The following is a 17,682-nucleotide window of genomic DNA, read 5'->3' on the forward strand; positions in this document are numbered from 1 at the left end:
GACCTGCTGAGGTGGAAACAGAAGCACACGGAGGCTTCCAAGGGGCTGGTCCTGCCTGGCTCAGATTGTTGTCTCTGGCAGGTGGGTGGGGGACAGGGGCAGAGCGGGGAGCAGGGTGGACGGGGCGAGGGCAGTTTCGTCAGGAAGAACAGGAAGCTCTGAAGGTGCCGAAGGACAGCAGGGAGGTGATCCAGCCCGGCGTCCCCACTGCGTGCCTCACCCCGGCACCGCCCAGCCCTCCCTGAAGGCTCCAGCCATAGAGAGGGGACACCGGATCTCCAGCTATGCTGTCCCCTGTGCCCAGAGGTCCTTGCTCTACCACTCCAGTTTAGCTCTCAAGACCTAGCTCTCCACTGCGCTGGACTCACCCTCAAGTGCTCCATGATATTTCCTGAGGGGAAGGATCCCCGTCTGAGTCACCTTTATGTCCCTGGGAATTAGTACATATATACTGAGGACACAGCACCCATCAAGTAGCTTGGTTCAGGGCCAGAGAGATGGCTCAACAACTGAACACGTGCTCTGCATGCAGGAGACCTGGGTTTAATCCATCCCCCCGCCGAGCACTTAGCCAGGAGTAGCCCCTGAGCACCACTGCCAGGTATATTCCAAAAGCAAAAGACAAAGAGAAAAAAAAAAGTTTCTAATTTTTCACTGGATACTTAAGGGAAGCAAACCTTTTTAATCTGGTTGAACTTGAACCAGGACTTGAACTCAGGGTCTTGTACATGAGATGAGGCAGGAGCCCCGCCACTGAGCTACAGGTATGGCTCCAAGCAGCTCTTGTTACCTCACTTTCAGGAAAGGACGAGGGAGGCCCCAGGAGGGAGAGCATTCCAGGACAAGGTTGACACTCATTCTACAAGAGGTCGGTTGCAGAATCCAGAGGTGTTCTCTGTTCCCCTTCCCTGAAGTGCTCACGTGCCTTCAGACCCTGCCAGGGCCAAGCAGGACAGCGGTGGGCAGTGAGAGTCCCAGTGACCAGGGTCTTGCTGCAGTGACCCACGCAACCAGAGATGCCATGGGGAGGCCCGAGGCAGCCGCCACAAGCGGCAAACAAGCAGCTTTCACCTTGTTCGGGGGCTTTCACTAACCCCCTCGGGCTCTTCCTCCCAAATATGTCCCCCCAACCAGACCCTCCGGCAAGTGCCACTGGCCGGGACCCTGAGACCTCCCATGGCCATTTCCCTCCTGCTGCCCAGGTCCTCCTGGCTCACCTCTGCCCACTGCTCTCGTCCCAGACCTCCCCCTGGAGCAGCTCTCCCAGGTGACCACATGCTCTTCATCCACACACATGCGATCCTCCCCGACACTGCTGGGCACACGGTCCCCACTTCCACAGATGGCTCGGCCCCCGCTCTTGTGCACTCTCTCTGGGTGCTGCTCCGGGGCTTTGCCCTGAGGCTAGGCACAGCACCCACTTCGGTGCACTGATCAAAGGGTGCTGGGTCCCAACTGCTCCTGAGAGTGGTGGGGACACGAGACCCCACAGACTCCTCTCTGAGCCCATGGCCCAGCCCAGGGACGGCAGAGAGAAGGGACAGTGACAGCAGACAACCAAAGAAGGGAGGGACACTCCTCCTTCAGAACCTGTCAAGTAGGGATGCCACAGTCCCCACAGGCCCCTCCCAGACCTGGTGGCCACTGTCCACAGAAGAATACCTTTGTCATCCCGAGACAATGCTCGTCATTGTTCTGTGACAGTAATAACAGTGAGTCCAGTCACTGAGTGCCTCATATATGAGGGTTCTGGGGCTCTGTGGCAGAGGGAATTCCTGGCCCTGTGACAGCTAAGGGCACTGAGGCGCCTGCCCGGAGGTTAAACATCTTGCCCAAGGTCCACAGTAAGCAAAGGATATAGCATTTGAGAGTAGGGGCGTCTTCCTACTCCGTCATCTCCTCTCTTCAAAACTTTTAGGGTGCCAGAACTGGGAGGGGTGCAGAGAGGAAAAGTGTGTCCATCTGTGTTTACCCAGCAGAGAGCCCAGCAGCTCTTAGCAGCATGTGTGTGTATTTGTCTGTGTCTGTGTGTGCCTGTCTGCCTCTCTGTGTGTCTCTCTGTATGTGTGTCTCTATGTGTCTGTGTCTATCTCGGTCTCTATGTGTGTGCATCTGTCTGCCTCTTGATGCATATGTATCTGTGTGTCTGCCTCTATGTTATCTGTGTGTGTGTGTCTGTGTGTGTCTGTGTGTGTGTACCCAATAGCAAGCAGGGATCGGGACCAGCATTGGAGGGAAATGAGAAGACTCAGACACAGACTGCCTCCTTGGGGGAGGTGAGAGAATTTCACACTGAAAGGAATCTTGACGAGGGAGGATCTAGTCTGAACGGGAGTCCTCGCTGAAGATAATTACATGACTGGGTAACTCATTCGATAATTCAGCCTCACTCCCTGGTCCATAGTGGGCACCACAATGCTATTCTCAAGGAGTAACTAGGAGGACAGGGAGTCTGAAAAAGCACAGGGTTGGGGCCAGAGTGGTAGTGCAGTGGGTAAGGTCCTGGCCTTGCACGCGGCCTACCCAGGTTCCATTCCCAGCACCCGCTAGGGTCTCCTGAGCACCGCCAAAAGTGATTTCTGGGCATAGGGTCAGGAATAATCACTGAACATTGCCAGGTGTGGCCCAAAAACCAAAAAAAGTTTTTTAAGTACATTGAAATGTTTTAAATAAATAAAAGAGCACAGGGGTGGGGAAAGGGCACCCCGGGCCTCGGGTCCCACCCTGGCACCGCAAGGTCCCCCCCCCACCTCTGGGAGTAACCCTGGAGCGCCTCCAGGTGTGGCCCAAAATCCCCCTAAAAACGCATTTATAATATAAAATAATAAATCAGGTCACAGCAATAGTACAGTGGACAGGACACTTGCCTTACATACAACCGACCCAAGTTCATCGCCAGCACCCCAAATGGTCCTCTGGAGTGACCCTTGAGTGCAGAGCCAGGAGTAAGTCCTGAGCACTGCTGGGTGAAACCCAGAGAGATAGTATAGGGACTAAGGTACTAGCCTTTCACACAGCCGACCCCAGGTTGATCCCTGGCACCCCATATGGTCCCCTGAGCCCCACCAGGAGCGATCCCTGAGCACAGAGCCAGGGGTAAGCCCTGAGCAATGCCAGGTGTGACCCCAAAACCAAAATAATAATAAAAATAGATAAAATAGCCTATAACAATCCCAGCGTATAAGAAACATCCAATAAATAACAAAACTACCTGAGCAGATCTTAGATCCACAGCCAACATCAGATGTGATGCTCCGGGACAGCCCTCAGCCAAACCCAGGAAACAGCCCACCCGTTTGCTCATTAAATGGTTCCTTTGGGAGTGGGGATGGGTGCACAGGGCAGTGCTGTGTTCAGGGGATCTGGGGGTCACTCCCAGCAATGTCAATAGTGCTCAGGGGGCTGCAGTGCCAGGAATTGATGCCAGGGTCCCCACATGCAAAGTATGAGCCCCAGAACTTTGGGCTATTTCCCAGGCCCCACATTAAATTTTGTTTTGTTTTGCTTTTTGTTTGGGGGCCATATTTAGCTGTGCTCAGGGCTCACTCCTGACAGCCTCAGAGAAGCACATGGGGTGCCAGGGATTGAACCCAGGTCGGTCGCATGCAAGGCAAGTGCCCTACCTGCTATCCTATTGCTCCGGCCCCTCGTTAGGCAATTCTTAAGGAAGTGTCATTTGTTGACCTTAATTTACAGATGAAGGTGCTGAGGCCCAGGGAAGGTGGTCACTGAGCCCAGTCACATAGCCAAAGAGGTCCTCGGTCACTGGGCACAGGGCATAGCCAGCCACCCCGCTGGGCATGTGGGGGCCACAGGGAGGGCAGTTCAAAGAGAATGGAGCCAAGAAGGACAATGGTGTCGTCCTCTCCCCTGAAGGAGCTGGAGGAAGCCAGCAAACAGCACTCCAGGCGCGGAGCCAGCCCTTCTCCAGGGTCCTCATTCACTACGTCCCGATCCATGTTGGGGTGCAACCAGGCATATCCGAGGGCAGGGCTTCAAGACTCAGAGCACTCCGTGATCTCTCCAAGGGCCCCAAATAAGAAGGTGGCAGGCGGCCTTCTCATGCCCTACTGCAGTCCCAGGAACGCCAGCGGCTCTGCCACCTCTTCCAGCCCTCAAGCGCACTGGGTGCTGCTTGACCCTTGGTGCCACACTCAGTTCAGAGTCCCAGAGTGCCTTTTCCCTGAGCCCTGGTCCCCAAGAACTCCCAATCTGGAGAGCCTAGAGGGCACTTGTGTTCATTGTGCAGGCCCTGGACGCCTCACAGCAGACATGTATCTAACACCAAACACGGGGACACGCCACCGCGCGAAGGAGTCTGCTCCTTCATTTGTAAGCATTCACGGAGCCCCTGCTGTGTGCAGCGGTGACCATGGTGCAGCGGGGACAGCAGTGGACAGACCGCACAAGTCCTTGTGCCTTTTGTGCATGAAAGGACACACAACCTCTCGTGAAGGCTCGGTTTTCACACTGCAAAGATGGGAAACAGAGGCAAAGAACAGCTCCGCTCCAAGCGACAGGATAAGGAGCTGGTTCCAGAACAATCGGGCCAGGTACTATATGGCATGACCCATTTCACATGCTTCTTCCTCAATCCTGCCCGCCCCATCCTCTGGCCTTCGGCCTCGAAGCAGCGACAGAGACCCCCTGACTTCAGAACCCGCATTCGAATCCAGCCCCCCACCCTCACTCCAGACATTTCAAAAACCCAGTGCACTCACCAGAGACAGCATCGGGGACACGCAGCCGGTCGGGTGTGGGAGAATCCAGGGCACCATCACCACAGCAGCACATGGAAGCAAAGGACAGCAGTGAGACACACACAAGCCACCCCAGTCTCCCAGGGCCTCTGTGCCTGGCCCTGGCCCAGGGCAACCCCTTGCTCCCTGCTTCTGGGGCTCCAGGGGGCAGCCACCCTCCATATTAGAATCTGATCATCCGAGAGTTCATCAGCCCTGCAGAGTCCCCCAATCCTGGAGGCAGTAGGACCCCAGGTGCAGACACTAACAGCATCACCTTGTGCCCGGCAGGCCCTTGGGAATAGTGTGAAGGCTATCCCTGGGCTAAGGGAAGGGCCCCCAGAATAACTGTATCACCGCCAAGCAGAATGCTTTGGGCAACTTTGGTGGTCTTGGGCCAACCCTGGCTTGACCACTTGATAACTGTGTGACTGATCTTGAGCCCGTTTCTCCCCTCTGCCTCAGTTATTCAACTGAAAAATTGGGGTGTTGAGAGTTCTCACCTCTGGGGTGATTGTGAAGATGAGTTAATGCATGTAAAACCATTTGAACAATGTTTGAGGCACAGGGAACTGGCTATTATTATTACCAGGGCTCTGTCTGCAGGGGAATTGGGGAACCTACTGCAGGCCAAGCCACCATCTTCCTGCCACACAGAGGTTAGGGAGACCATGAGAGGGGACGCTCTGAGCCCAGAGCCTGGAGCCTGGCAACGACTCAACAAATAGTGTGGTCTTGTTAGGGCTCTTCCCAGAGTCTGCTCAAGGTGAAACACCCAGCAGAGGCGCTGGCAGCCCGCCTTCCCACAAACAGCCCGGATGCAGCTTTAGACTGAAAACAAACATCAGAGCCACATTCTCACGATGTGACTCGACCACAGTCTCCTCCTTTGATCTTCACAGTAACCCAGGAAGCAGACGAGAGTGATTCCTTCCCCAGTTACCAGGGCCGAGGGTGGGGTGCAGTGCTCATCAGGGGCTCCTGGTGTCCGTTCCATCTCCGGGCCCACTGCAGTGGCTGAAGTGGGGGTGCCCACGCCCACCTGCCTGCATTTTGTCCTCCAGTATTTCCCTCTCTGTATTCTTTTTCTTTGCCTTTCCCTTTTGGGTCATACCTGACAGTGCTCAAGAGCCACTCCCAGCTCAGTGCTTGGGAGTTACACCTCGAGGCTCAGGGAACCCCTGTGGTACACGGGATCAGACCTCAGCCTCCCACATGACAAGCATGCGCTCCAGCTATTTCCCTGGCCCTTTCGCTTTTTCTTTAAACTGGGGCCATGCCCAGTGGCTCTCATGAGACCAGGGCACTCCCCGCAATGTCTAGCCCGTGTTCAGAGGGTCATGCGGTGCTGGGGGTCAGACTTGGGGCTCCCTACACGCTGGGCATGTACTCTCACATTTGAGCTCGAGCCCCAACCCCAGACCTAGGTTTTAATTCCAGCCCAGCCCCTTCGTAGCTGTTTGGACTGTAGCTGAGCTGATTCACTGAGGACAACTCTGATGAATCAGAGCTAATGCCGATTCCCTCATGAGGCTGCAAGGATCGCATTAGTTAATGCTGCCCATTAGAGGCTTTGCACAGAGTGCCTGTCCACGCACTGAGTGCCCCAGAGACAGAGAGGCTCTAATTATAATTAGAGAAAACAGGCCAAGAATAGGACTTAGGAGCCCATCACACGCAGCCTAGCCTAATCCCATCTTGCCCCTCTCCATCTCCGGGGGCGAGCAGAGGGGAGGACCAAGCACAAGCCAGAGGCCCTAACACTGGCTACTATAAAAACCCCGAGAAAGAAGCTCCTTGTTCCCAGGAAGAGAAAGCCACTGGCCACGGCTGACAAAGGCACAGACTCCTGCCTCCTTTAAGAGAAACATTGGGCTCTGGACTAATGGTGGGCAGAACCAGGTTCATAAAGCAAAATCTCATAGACAAAAACTTCATAGTCTGCCAAACCACTGCAAGTCAAGAAAATGTGTTGAGCTTGCTTCAAGCCCGTGTTCGCCCTTGCCTGCTTGTCTATTTCTTTGCTATTTCCACTCCAGAGAAGCCCAGGTTCTCTCTTGAGCATGCATTTCCTGTATTTCCTCTCTTTCTCTCCCCTCACTTAAGTTTCATTCAGTAAAATCCATCTTGCTTCACCAAAAAAAAAAATAAAGTGAAAAAAAAAATGTGTTGAAAAGAATAAAGATTTTGGGGGGACAGAGCGACAGTACAGTGGACAGGACACTTGCAGGTGGCTGACCCAGGTTTGACCCCTGGTGTCCCATATGGTCCCCAGAGCACCTCCAGGAGTGATTCCTAAGCACAGGGTCAGGACTAAACCCTGAGCACCACCTGGTGTGGCCCAAAACACACACACAAAAAAAAAAAAAAAGAAGAAGAAGAAGAAGAAGAAGAAGAAGAAGAAGAAGAAGGAAGAATTCCTGCGGTGCAGAGGTGCAGGGGAGCCACTCCCAGCTCAAGAGCCACTCCCTTGGATGGAGTGGAGCCCACTCTGGCCCTTGGAGCCATCACAAACAGCCAGTCTCAGGGCAGCCTCTGTGGGTGTCCCATCCGGCTCCGTCCGAGTGCTCCAGCCTTTCCAGGCACTCAGGAAAGGCTTCGCAAGCTGGTTCCACTCTCTCCTTCCCCACTCCCACCCGGGGCAGGGCTCATCCGCGGCCCAGCCAGCAGAGGCCTGTGGAGGAGCTCAAAGGCCCACAGAGTCAGCATCCTCCCAGCTGGGCTGGGATATTCCTGCCCAGCAGGCTCCTGGCCAGAGTCCACTGTGCAGAGGGGGTGTCCTGCCAGGAGCTCCGCCTCCACCGGGGGAGGGGGCGGGGCAGCCGCGAGCCCTGGGAGCTTCTGTTGGCACCTGGGGCCTCAGGAAGCAAGGTCAGCCTGGTCTAGACAGCGCAGGGATGGGCCTGAGCAGGAGAACTTTGGGGGTGGGGCCTCCTTGCCCCACTGCATGTCACCCACACGCCCAGCACCCCACCCACTCCCACACGGCCCTGCCTGCCTCTCCCCTATCAACAGCAGCAACCCAAAAGCGGCTGGGTTCTATTCGCTAACTAAAACACCTGCCCCGACTGGCTCCCAGACCAGCTTCCATTCTGGTCACTACGTTCTCCCCGCATCTTCTGATTCCAATTGTGTTGGGAGGAAACTAGGGCTCAGAGATGTGAAGTGACTCATACAAGGTCACACAGCAAGGAAGTGGCAGGGCCAGAATTCAAACCCAAGTCAGCAGCGGCAGGCAAAGGCCAGGGGCCTGGGGTGTTCCCTTCCTTCCCCCCAGGTCCTGGGGTCCCTTCTTCCCAAGCCCGCCATCTCCCTCTGAAAAGTCGCACCTCCTCCTCTTCTTCCAATTCCCACTTCGGAGCTGCAATCGCACTTTCCGTGAACCCAAAAGCAGCAGGGAGAGGAGTTATTTCTGAAGTGTCCGCCTCCCTGACCCAAGGGGACAGCGGGCGGGGCCCCCAGTCGGCCTGCCTGCCCGCGACTGCTCCTCTCTCCAGCCCTCTAGCCTCCTGCCAAGACCAGCCCGCAGGCTTGAAACTGGGGTGAAGGTGGGAGTTTGCTGAACCCTCGGGGCCCCGAGCCCGAGCTCCGCTCCGCCCTCTCCCCTTCGGCCCAGGTGCCCCCGACCGGCCCCCAGGCCGCTCCCAGGCCACCTCGCACCTGCGCAGCCAGGCTCCCCCGCCCCGGGTCCCCTCCCGGTACAAAGAAAAAGGGCTCCGGAAGCCGAGGAGGGGCCCCCTCGGCCCTCGTCCGATCCGGGAACTGTAGGGTCACGGTCAGCCCCTCCCTCCCGGGGACCGTCCCTTCCCGCGCCCGGGCGAGGGTCTCCTGCACAAGTCCCGCCTCCGCCGTGCAGGGGGGAAGTTCGGCCCCACCCCAAAGAGGTGGGGTCTGCCGGAAAGTGTAGGTGAGGCTGACTCCCGAGGGCAGACCCCGGGAAAGACCGGGACTCCGGGACGCGCGGAGACGCAGAGGATCGGGGGGTGCGGGCCGGCGGGGACCCGCGCGGATGGGCAGCCCCCCAGCACGCGGCCCCTCCGTCGGGAAACTCAAAGTCAGTTACGTAAGGCCGGAGCGTGCGGGCCCGCAGGGCGGGGTCGGAGGGGCGCGGGGAGGCTGCGCCGCGCTGCAGAGCCGGGCGGGACCCTGCCCCACACAGGCCCGCGCCCCCCCCGCACCCCAAAACTTCGAGACTCCTCAGCGTCCCTGGACCCCCAGCTTGGATCTCGGACGCTTGGACCTCCCGAGCCCCCTCCCCGCACCCTGGCACCCGGCTTTCGCCCGGCCGGGACCCCCCGAACCCTTGCGGGGGGAGGGTCCATGTGCTCCAGCCCCAGCAGACAGCCCACCCCGGGACTCAGGGTCGCCCCCCAGGCGCTGCAAGCTCACCTGGGCTGGACGGGGCGGGAACCCGGCCCGGCCGTCCTCGCCCGCCGCGGCTCTCGCCCTTTAAGAGGTTCCTGCCACTTTGCCCCGCCGGGGGCCTCCACCTGCACTGACAGGGCAACTCTGGGCAGGCCCCGCCCCGGGCCGGGGCGCCTTCTGATTGGCGCGGGCGAGTGCCAATCGGACGCGCGGCTGGGAGGCCCGGGCGGAGGAGCGCGAGCGGTGCACCGGGAAGGGGCGGGGGCTGCAGGTGCGCCGGGCCGGCCCGCGGGCTCCGGGACAGCCGGGGGTTGACCGAGGGGTCAGGGGAGGGTCGGAGAGGGAGTTCCTGGATTGGCTAGTGATATACTCTGATGTCAAATGGCAAAAGTATGATGCAATTTGCCACGTGGTGCTTCCCCTAAGGAGTGGGAAGGAGGCAGGGAGGGAATTGGTCTTGGGAAACCCACTTGTCTGGCCCCTCCGCGTCATCCTGCGTGACCTTGAGTAGTTCGCCTCTCTGATTCTGACTTACCTTCACTGTACATCTTACCATGTTTTCCTAAGAATTTTGCTCAGTGCCAAGCACAGACCTGGCCACATTTGGGACCCCTCAGTTACTCGGGTCGCTGGGAGACTCTGATAGAGGCTTTAGCCCCCTGAGGGCCCAACCCATCTGCGCCGGAAGGGTCATACATGGTCACCGTCCAAGTCCCCTCCTCCTTTCATTTCAGACCTGGGCTCACATTCTTCCAGGGACTCAAACACACCACCTCTTTCACTTAAAACTCCCCCACTTCAGTTCTTTCCTGAGTCGAAGGACAAAATTGCTCTTTAGGATTTGGGCTCTCAAAGAACAAATGCAATCCTTCCGTACAGAACCTGGCTACTTGGGGTTTTTCAGGGTAGAGAGTTAAACCCCTGTCTTTTCTTTTTTAAAAAATAACTTTTTGGGGGCTGGAGCGATAGCACAGCGGGTAGGGCATTTGCCTTGCACGCGGCTGACCCGGGTTCGATTCCCAGCATCCCATATGGTCCCCCAAGCACCGCCAGGAGTAATTCCTGAGTGCAGAGCCAGGAGTAACCCCCTGTGCATTGCTGGGTGTGACTCAAAAAGAAAAAAAAAATAACTTTTTTTTTAAAGAACCATGAGTCACAAAGTTACTGATCGTTGGGGTTTTGGCAATTAATTTTTGAACACCAATCCTTTGGCCAGTGTCAACTTCCCTCCACCAGTGTTTCCTTACTCTATCCCCCTCCACAGCCCCCCACCCCGCACCCCAGCCTGCCACCTTGACAGGCACACTACAAAGTTCAGTGGTTGCAGCTTAGAACTCATGTTTTCAGCGCTGTTGAGTCTGTGCTTTGGATAGATGACTTACCACTCTCTCATGGTAACAGAAGCCCCATGCCCTGTGCCCCCACGATTCCCTTTCTCATCTTCCTTTACCCCTGGATTTCTTTCCTTCCCTGTCCTCCTCCCAAAGAGAGCTAACTCCCTTTTTGGCCATCTGGACGGGGGGACAGGCCTGCAGCGGCTTCCTATTCACAGGCTCTGGCCTCAGAAAGCTGAGTCTCAGTCTCCGGAAGCTATACTCTGGGATTGACTGTCGAACTTCTCCAGGCCATTTTCCTCCTTGGTGAAAGGGGTTAATAAAAGAATTGTCCTCAGGGCCTGAGGAAGAATTTAACGAAAGGATCTATGTAAAGTACCAAGAACAGTTTCAGGCTCAGGGTAAACACCCCACACGTCAGCATTTGCAGTGAGGTGATCATTTCAAGCATGGCCCTCACCTCACCGCAGCCCCTCCGCATTCTGCTTCAGGTGCCGGGGGCCGGTCACTGCCTTTAAGAGGCTCCGAGGCTAGGGGGCAGAGAGATAGTACTTTGGGTAGGGTGCTGGCCTTGCTCGTGGCCGAGCCAGGGTGAAACCTCAGCATCCCATATGGTTCCGGAGCCCCGCCAGGTGTGACTCCTGGGCGCAGAGCTATCTATAGAAAGAAGCTTGAGGCGAGCAGAGGAGGGTCTGATAGGGGCTAATATATGGTGCAGGTTCCAATCTCACCAGAGCTTCAGTCCCTTTAACCAGAAATCTGGACTCTGGAGACCCTCTCAAGTCCCACACCCTGCAGACACCCACCCCATTTCCTCCAGTCTGATGTGCCCCATCCAGGCTATATTTTCATGCCTTTTGTTTCCCCGCATACTCACCTGCCCACCAGGTAGAGATGCCCAGCAGTTAAGAGTTTGTATATGAAGGCAGCTGCTCTAGGCTCTGTAGTTTCTCAGCTTTGTCTATTTGTCACTTCCCCTTAATCATAATCCCAACTTTATATAGAGCTGCGGCAAAAATTAAATGAGGGCATGTGAAAATGCAGATGCAGTGCCCAGTAATAGATAGGGTATTGTTTTTTAATTGCTCCCACGTGTATGTGTGCACCCAGGAGACCGCGGGCTGTGAACGCCTTGATTTAGCCTTCCCCCCTCCCCCCGCCTCTCCTCCTCCCTCGAGGGGGCGGGGCGGGGCGGGGCCAAGCCTGGGAGGACCCGGGCATGAGACCCCGCCCCGCCGGCTCGGGGCGGGCACGTGGCTTCCACTCCGGGTCCGGCCGGCCGAGCCGGGCGGCCGGTACGTGACTCAGCAGAAGCGGTGCCTGCCCGCGCCTGATAAGTGTGTGCCTGGGGAGGAGCGCGTGTCGGGGTGGCCGGGGACGGCGCGGGGGCTCTGAGCGTGTGCGTGGGGCGTGCGTGATGCTGGCCGTGTGCCGGTGCGTCTGGTCCGCGTGGGCCGAAGCCCTGCACCGTCTGCCCCGGCCTGGGGGCCTGCAAAGGGCCGCGCTGCCCAGCGCTCTGCCCCAACGGCCTGGGGGCCTGGGTGCGTTTCTTTTTGAATGATTTGTGCGGCCGCGGTGACCTTGGGTGGGTGTGGGTGTGGGTGTGTGTGTCCGTGTGTCCTATGGTGGTATGTGTGTATGTGTGTGGGGGGGTGTGTGTCCGCCTGAACTTCCAGCACCCCCCCCCCCCGTCCCCCTTTCTCTGCAGTCTCCACCCCCTCCCCCCACCCGCTGATTGTTGGACACCCCCGCCCCCAGTCGATTGCCGGGTAGTAACCGCTCATTGGATCACTCGGAATCAATCCGTCCAACCAAAAAGTCCGAAAGGGGGTCTGCACCTCTGCTGAGGTGACAGCCCAAGGTCGCGCAGCTCCCAGGTCCGGGAGGAGGGCTTGGAGGTGACAGGCAGAGGGCATATGGCCTCCCAGGGCTGAGCACCCCTTCGCCTGTGGGGTGCTGATAAGCTGGGGGGCAGGGGAAGGAGCCTGCTGGTGTCTCCCCGCCTGCTCTGCGCTCCCTGGGCATGTCGCCAACTCCTTATCCTGCCAGAGCGGCGGCCACCAGCTTCGTTAGGGTGATTGGCTCTTGAGTTGGGTGATAAAGCCGCTGGGGAGGGGAATTGGGGGGCCAGACCCACAAGGGAGACTTAATGCCTTCAACAACCCCAAAGGGACAAGGGGGAAAAGGTGGGCGCCCTGGGGAACACTGGGCCGTAAGCCCCGGGTGGGGGGGGTAAGGGGGGGTGACTCCAACCTTAGGGGGCTAAATCTGAGTCCGCCCTTCCCAGTAGCTGCCCTGGGCCCAGTCTTTATCAGTCAGATGAGGTAATGACACGCCCTCCGGCTGCCTTGCCTGCCTGGCAGAGAAGGGAAAGTCCTTTCTAAAAAGTGATTTCGTCTCTATAAATAATGGGCACTCCTATTGTGATTCACAGCAGCAACTGCTTCCCCAGAGCCCCAGAGGGGAACAGGCCAGACCGAGGGAGGAGGCGAGGAGGTGGGAAATGGGCTTCCCACCAGACCCTGGGTGGGGGCGGATGGCCATGGGCCCCTGGTGGACTGGAGCATGCAGTGAGTCATCAGACCCAGCCAGGCAGGGAGGGTCTCTGGTGCCCGGTCAGCAGGGAGAGCCAAGATGGCTAGGGCGGCTGGGCCCGGGAGCACAGGGGTCTGGAAAGTTGCTGCTTGGAGCCTGGAGGACATTCATTCCCAGGAGGACACTGAGTAGATCAGAGGCAACACGGGCCACAGAGATGGAGGTGGACAGGGATGAGGTGACACCAGGCAGGGCACCGGAAGGGCCCTGAACACGGAATTGAGCATGTAAGGGCTTTGCCAAGGGCCCCTGCCCTGGAGACGACCCAGCCTTGCTAGCATGTGGAGAGGAAGCCCAGTAGGCCAGAAGAACCCCATCTCCAGCCCCCGGTGACGGCAAGTGTCAGGTTGTAGATGGACCAAAGTACCCCACTAACACATGTTGTGAGGAGAAGCCTCTACAGAGGTGATGTGATCTGCCTGCTGTCACACAGCCAGTCAGTGGCAAGGCAGTGGCACAGCAGCCTCCGAGGAGCAGAGCAGGCAGTAAAGGGCGGTCCCAGGGAAGACCGAGTCCAGAGTCTCTGGGCCTGGACGCTAGGAACTGCGGCACTGGAAGGAGTGGGGCTGGGACGGTGTCTGCTGCCCTCTGGTGGACACGGAGAGGCAGTGCGGAGCCCCAGAGTCCAGTACAGCTGGCTGCGCAGGCCCAGAGAGAGGGAGCTGTGTCCACTGGAGGGAAGGGAGTGAGGTGAGGGGCTAGGGCCTCAGCTGGTACCACACCAGGAGCTTTTGTTTGTTTGTTTCAGGGCCACACCCAGAGGTGCTGCTCAGGGCTTCTGACTCTGAGCCCACTCAGGGGACCATACATGGTGCTGGGCTCTAACCCTGGTCAGCTGTGTGCAAGGCAAGTGCCCTGCCCACTGTACTGTGGCACCAACCCACCACCGGGACTGGTGAATCCCATCAAGGCTCTTTGTCTTCAGTGTCTGTCAGTGCCCTTGGTGGGATTAGGAGCCCCCTTGACTATGGCCCGGAGAGATGCTATGGTGGAGATTCTCAGGCCTTGCACGCAGCTGCCCCAGTACCTAGACAGGATTTTTTTTATATAGATATATAATTTTTTTATTTTATAAAGTAGTTCACAATATTTCATTACATTTAATATTTAAACAATGATCCCACCACCATTACACCTTCCCACCACCATATTTCGAGTGTTTCCATCCCCAACCCCAATCCCTGCCCCAAAGCAGAACCGAAATCATATATTTTGTATTGTTTGTTATGAAAAACCACTGAAAATGCTACAAAAAAGTATCCTTAGAGGAAAAAAAGAGCGAGGATTGTTGTATTCCACCCCGGGGCCATTAAGCCCTTCTAAAAGATAGCGCTAACATGTTGTTAGAAGTTGAACCTTGTGTGCTTTTATATATATCTGTAAAAATAAAATATTTCCCCCTAAGATTGGTTGCCTCCTGCTTTGAACCCCATCAAGAGTCGTGTAGTACTCTTCGAGTATGGGTAGGGTATGTGGTATGAAGCCCCGGGGTCCAGTAATAGTTTCACTCGTGGGTGGGGCTCTGCCCGAGTGCGTGGAGAGGGGCAGTGAGCGTGGCAACGGTTGTGTTCTGGAGGTTTCCGGCTGCCGGGGCTGGTCCCTTGGGGCAGGGAGCCTGGGCAGAATTTTTACCTTGACTGACACCTGAGCTGAAGCTGTGTCTCCCCCAGAGGTGAGTCTGAAGTTCCTCTCAGAAGATCAGGGGTTCTGATTTGTTTCTTCAGGGTTTTGTTTTAGAGGGGAGAGCCCACACAGGTGTTCGGGCACCCTATACTTGGGGGTCACCCCCGTTGGTGCTTGGGGGACGATCCAGGGCCCGGGTTGGAACTGGTTTCCTACACACACACACACGGCAACACTCCAGACCCTTGGTGCAGAGCGTGTTGGGGGCTTTCGTCACCTGGCTACGCCCTTCTCCAAGGGAAGTCTCTCACCCACGTCTTCAGGACCTGCCTCCCTGGGTCAGAGGTCATGCTCACTGACCCTTCCCCAGCTACCTCCTGACAGCCGGGTTGTGGCAGCTGGACGGCTCCCTCTGTCCCCCTCAGCCATTTTTTTCCAGGCTTGGGGACACAACCCCATACGCCACAGGAAGCTTCTCAATCTGCTCTGGTCTCCCGAGCAGAGCCAGCCCCTCTGGGGTCTGGGGTCTGGGGTCTGTGGGGCGCAGCACACACCCACCCACGTGGGATCCCCACCCCAGACACATTTTTGCCTCCTGTCAGACCCTCAGCTGAGAGAACTGGCAGAGGGGGCGTCTGAGATGAGAAACAACTCAGCTTGAGGCCCAGCCTTCCTCTGCTCACCGCCAGTGACCACAGTCTAACGTTTCCAGGGCGAAGACCAACTTAGAGTTCAGCAGAGTGGGTGCCAACCTTGGGGAGCTGCCGAAGCCACGGTGGGAAAGAGGGAATGAGGGGGAAGAGGGGGTTCTCAGTGGAGGGACTTGCGGAGGCGTCTGTGGGCTTGGCTTTCCCCAGACCGGCCTCTTCCAGCCTCTAAGGAACGGTGAGGTGTGCAAGTTCAAGCCTGTACTTTTTCTGGTTTGTTTTGGGGGGCCATACACAGTGATGTTCAGGGTTTACTCCTGGCTCTTTGCTGAGAAATGACTCCTGATGGGACACTATATAGGGTGCCTGGGACCGAACCCAGGTTGGTTGCGTGCAGAGTGAAATATCTTTCCCACTGTACTATTGCTCCAGCCATCATAGAGGGTGTCTGTGGAGGGACCACAAGCCACAGAAAACTGGTGGAGAAAAAGACACCTGGTTCAAGCCAGAATGGAACCAGCAACCTAAGCCTCGTCCAACCTGCACTCCAAGACCTCTCCTTCAAGGTGAGGAGACAGGACCCCGGTCCCAGGACACTTAGCGACCAAGACTGGGTGCCAGAGCTTAGGAGAGAGGGCTGGGTTAAGGTGCTTGCCTTGCGTGGAGCCGCCTCCAGTTCCATCCCCATCATAGACAAGGTCCCCCAGCACTGTCGGGGCCACTTCTGAGCACCGAGCCAGGAGTATCCCCTGTCCGATGCTGGGTGAGGCTCCTTCCCTCCTCCCCACGAAAGACTGAACTCCTGGTTTAAGACCCTCCATCTCAGGGCTGAGCAGTGGGGGCTGAACCTTCTCTTCCCGACCCAGGCCCACCCCTCTCTGCTCTCATGCGGGGTCCTCCAACCACTTAACATAGCCAAGAGGGTTAAGAGAAGCTCCGAAGGGTCCGGGAAGCCTGGGACGAGCAAAAAGCAGGGTGTGGCCTTTGGGGAGCTCGAGCGTGAGGATCAGGGCAGAGTCCGGTCACTGCTTATCCTCAGTCTGAGCACAGAGCCTGCCACGCCACCTGCAACAGATACCAGTTGATCTCTTGTTTGTTCTTTTGGGGGGTGCACCTGTGGTGTCTAGGGCTCATTCCCGGCTCTTTACTCCTGGAAAATGCAGGGGACCACCTGTGGTGCCAGGGAGCAAACTCAGATCAGCTGCATGCCAGGCCGGCGCCCTCCCTGCTGTCCTGTAGCATCAGCGCCGAGGCATCCCAGTGGAATGAAAGCATCTGAAGCTCTGGCTCAGTAGGGAGCCTGACGGGCTGTGGAAATCAGCCCTGCAGGTAGATCTGCTCTGGGCCTTTCTCCTAGGGTGGGATGCACACCGGGCTGCTCTCCTCACTTTCTCTGCAGAAAGTGCTTTCCCTGTCCTGATTCTCACAGGCAGAGGCTTAAAACATTCACTTTAAGGTACTTTTAAGGGGCCAGAAAGATCGCTCAGGGGGCTGAGCACTTGCACTGCATGAGGGCGGTCCACGTTGAATCCCTAGCACTACATAGTCCCCAAGCACCGCTGGGTGTGGCCTCCAAAGAAAGCAAGAGTAGGGGCTAGAGCGATGGTACAGTGGGGAGGGCACTTGCCTTGCTTGTGGCCAACCTGGGTTTGATCCCCGCATCGCATATGGTCCCCTGAACACTACCAGGAGTTTTTATTCCTGAGTGCAGAGCCAGGAGTAACCCCTGAGCATTGCCAAGTGTAGCCAAAATCCAAAATAATAATAATAGTAATAGTAGTAGTAGTAGTAGTAGTAGTAGTAGTAGTAGTAGTAGTAGTAGTAATATGACAAAGTAATAAATTTAGTAAGTAGATTTTTTTGGCTTTATGGGACACACCTGGCAATGCACAAGGGTTACTCCTGGCTCTGCACTCAGGAATGATTGCTGGCGGTACTCAGGGGACCATATGGGATGCTGGGAATCTAACCCAGGTCGGCCGCATGCAAGGCAAACGCCCTACTTGCTGTGCTCCAACGAGTAGATTTTTTTGTTGTTGGGCCACACCTAGTGATGCACAGGGGTTACTCCTGGCTCATGCACTCAGGATTTACTCCTGGTGATTCTCAGAGGACCATATGGGATGCTGGGAATCGAACCCAGGTCGGCCGCATGCAAGGCAAAACTCCCTACCTGCTATGCTACTGCTCCAGCCCCATCCAGTGAGTAGATTTTTTTATAATAGGAATGTGCATTTATTTATAGCTTTCTTTATAATAAGAAAATAAAATAAGTAGCATGTTTTATTGGGCCAAGGAGACAGCTCACAGGTTTGTGGTGCGTGCTCTGCATACGGGAGCCCTGAGTTTGATCCCCCCTACACACACACACACACACAC

General features: G+C 56.8%; 1 protein-coding gene across 1 annotated transcript in view; it reads right to left on the reverse strand.

The window, feature by feature from the left end:
* EPB41 (erythrocyte membrane protein band 4.1) overlaps positions 1-9,221 on the reverse strand; it is a 171,503-nt gene extending 162,282 nt beyond the window's left edge. The window contains exon 1 of the mRNA XM_055140803.1: positions 9,129-9,221. The gene's annotated coding sequence lies outside the window, so the exon portion shown is untranslated. The remainder of the gene's footprint in view (positions 1-9,128) is intronic.
* Between the last annotated feature and the right edge of the window lie 8,461 nt (positions 9,222-17,682).

The sequence above is a fragment of the Sorex araneus genome, chromosome 5 (assembly GCF_027595985.1).
Source record: "Sorex araneus isolate mSorAra2 chromosome 5, mSorAra2.pri, whole genome shotgun sequence".
NCBI classification, from domain to species: Eukaryota; Metazoa; Chordata; class Mammalia; order Eulipotyphla; family Soricidae; genus Sorex; species Sorex araneus.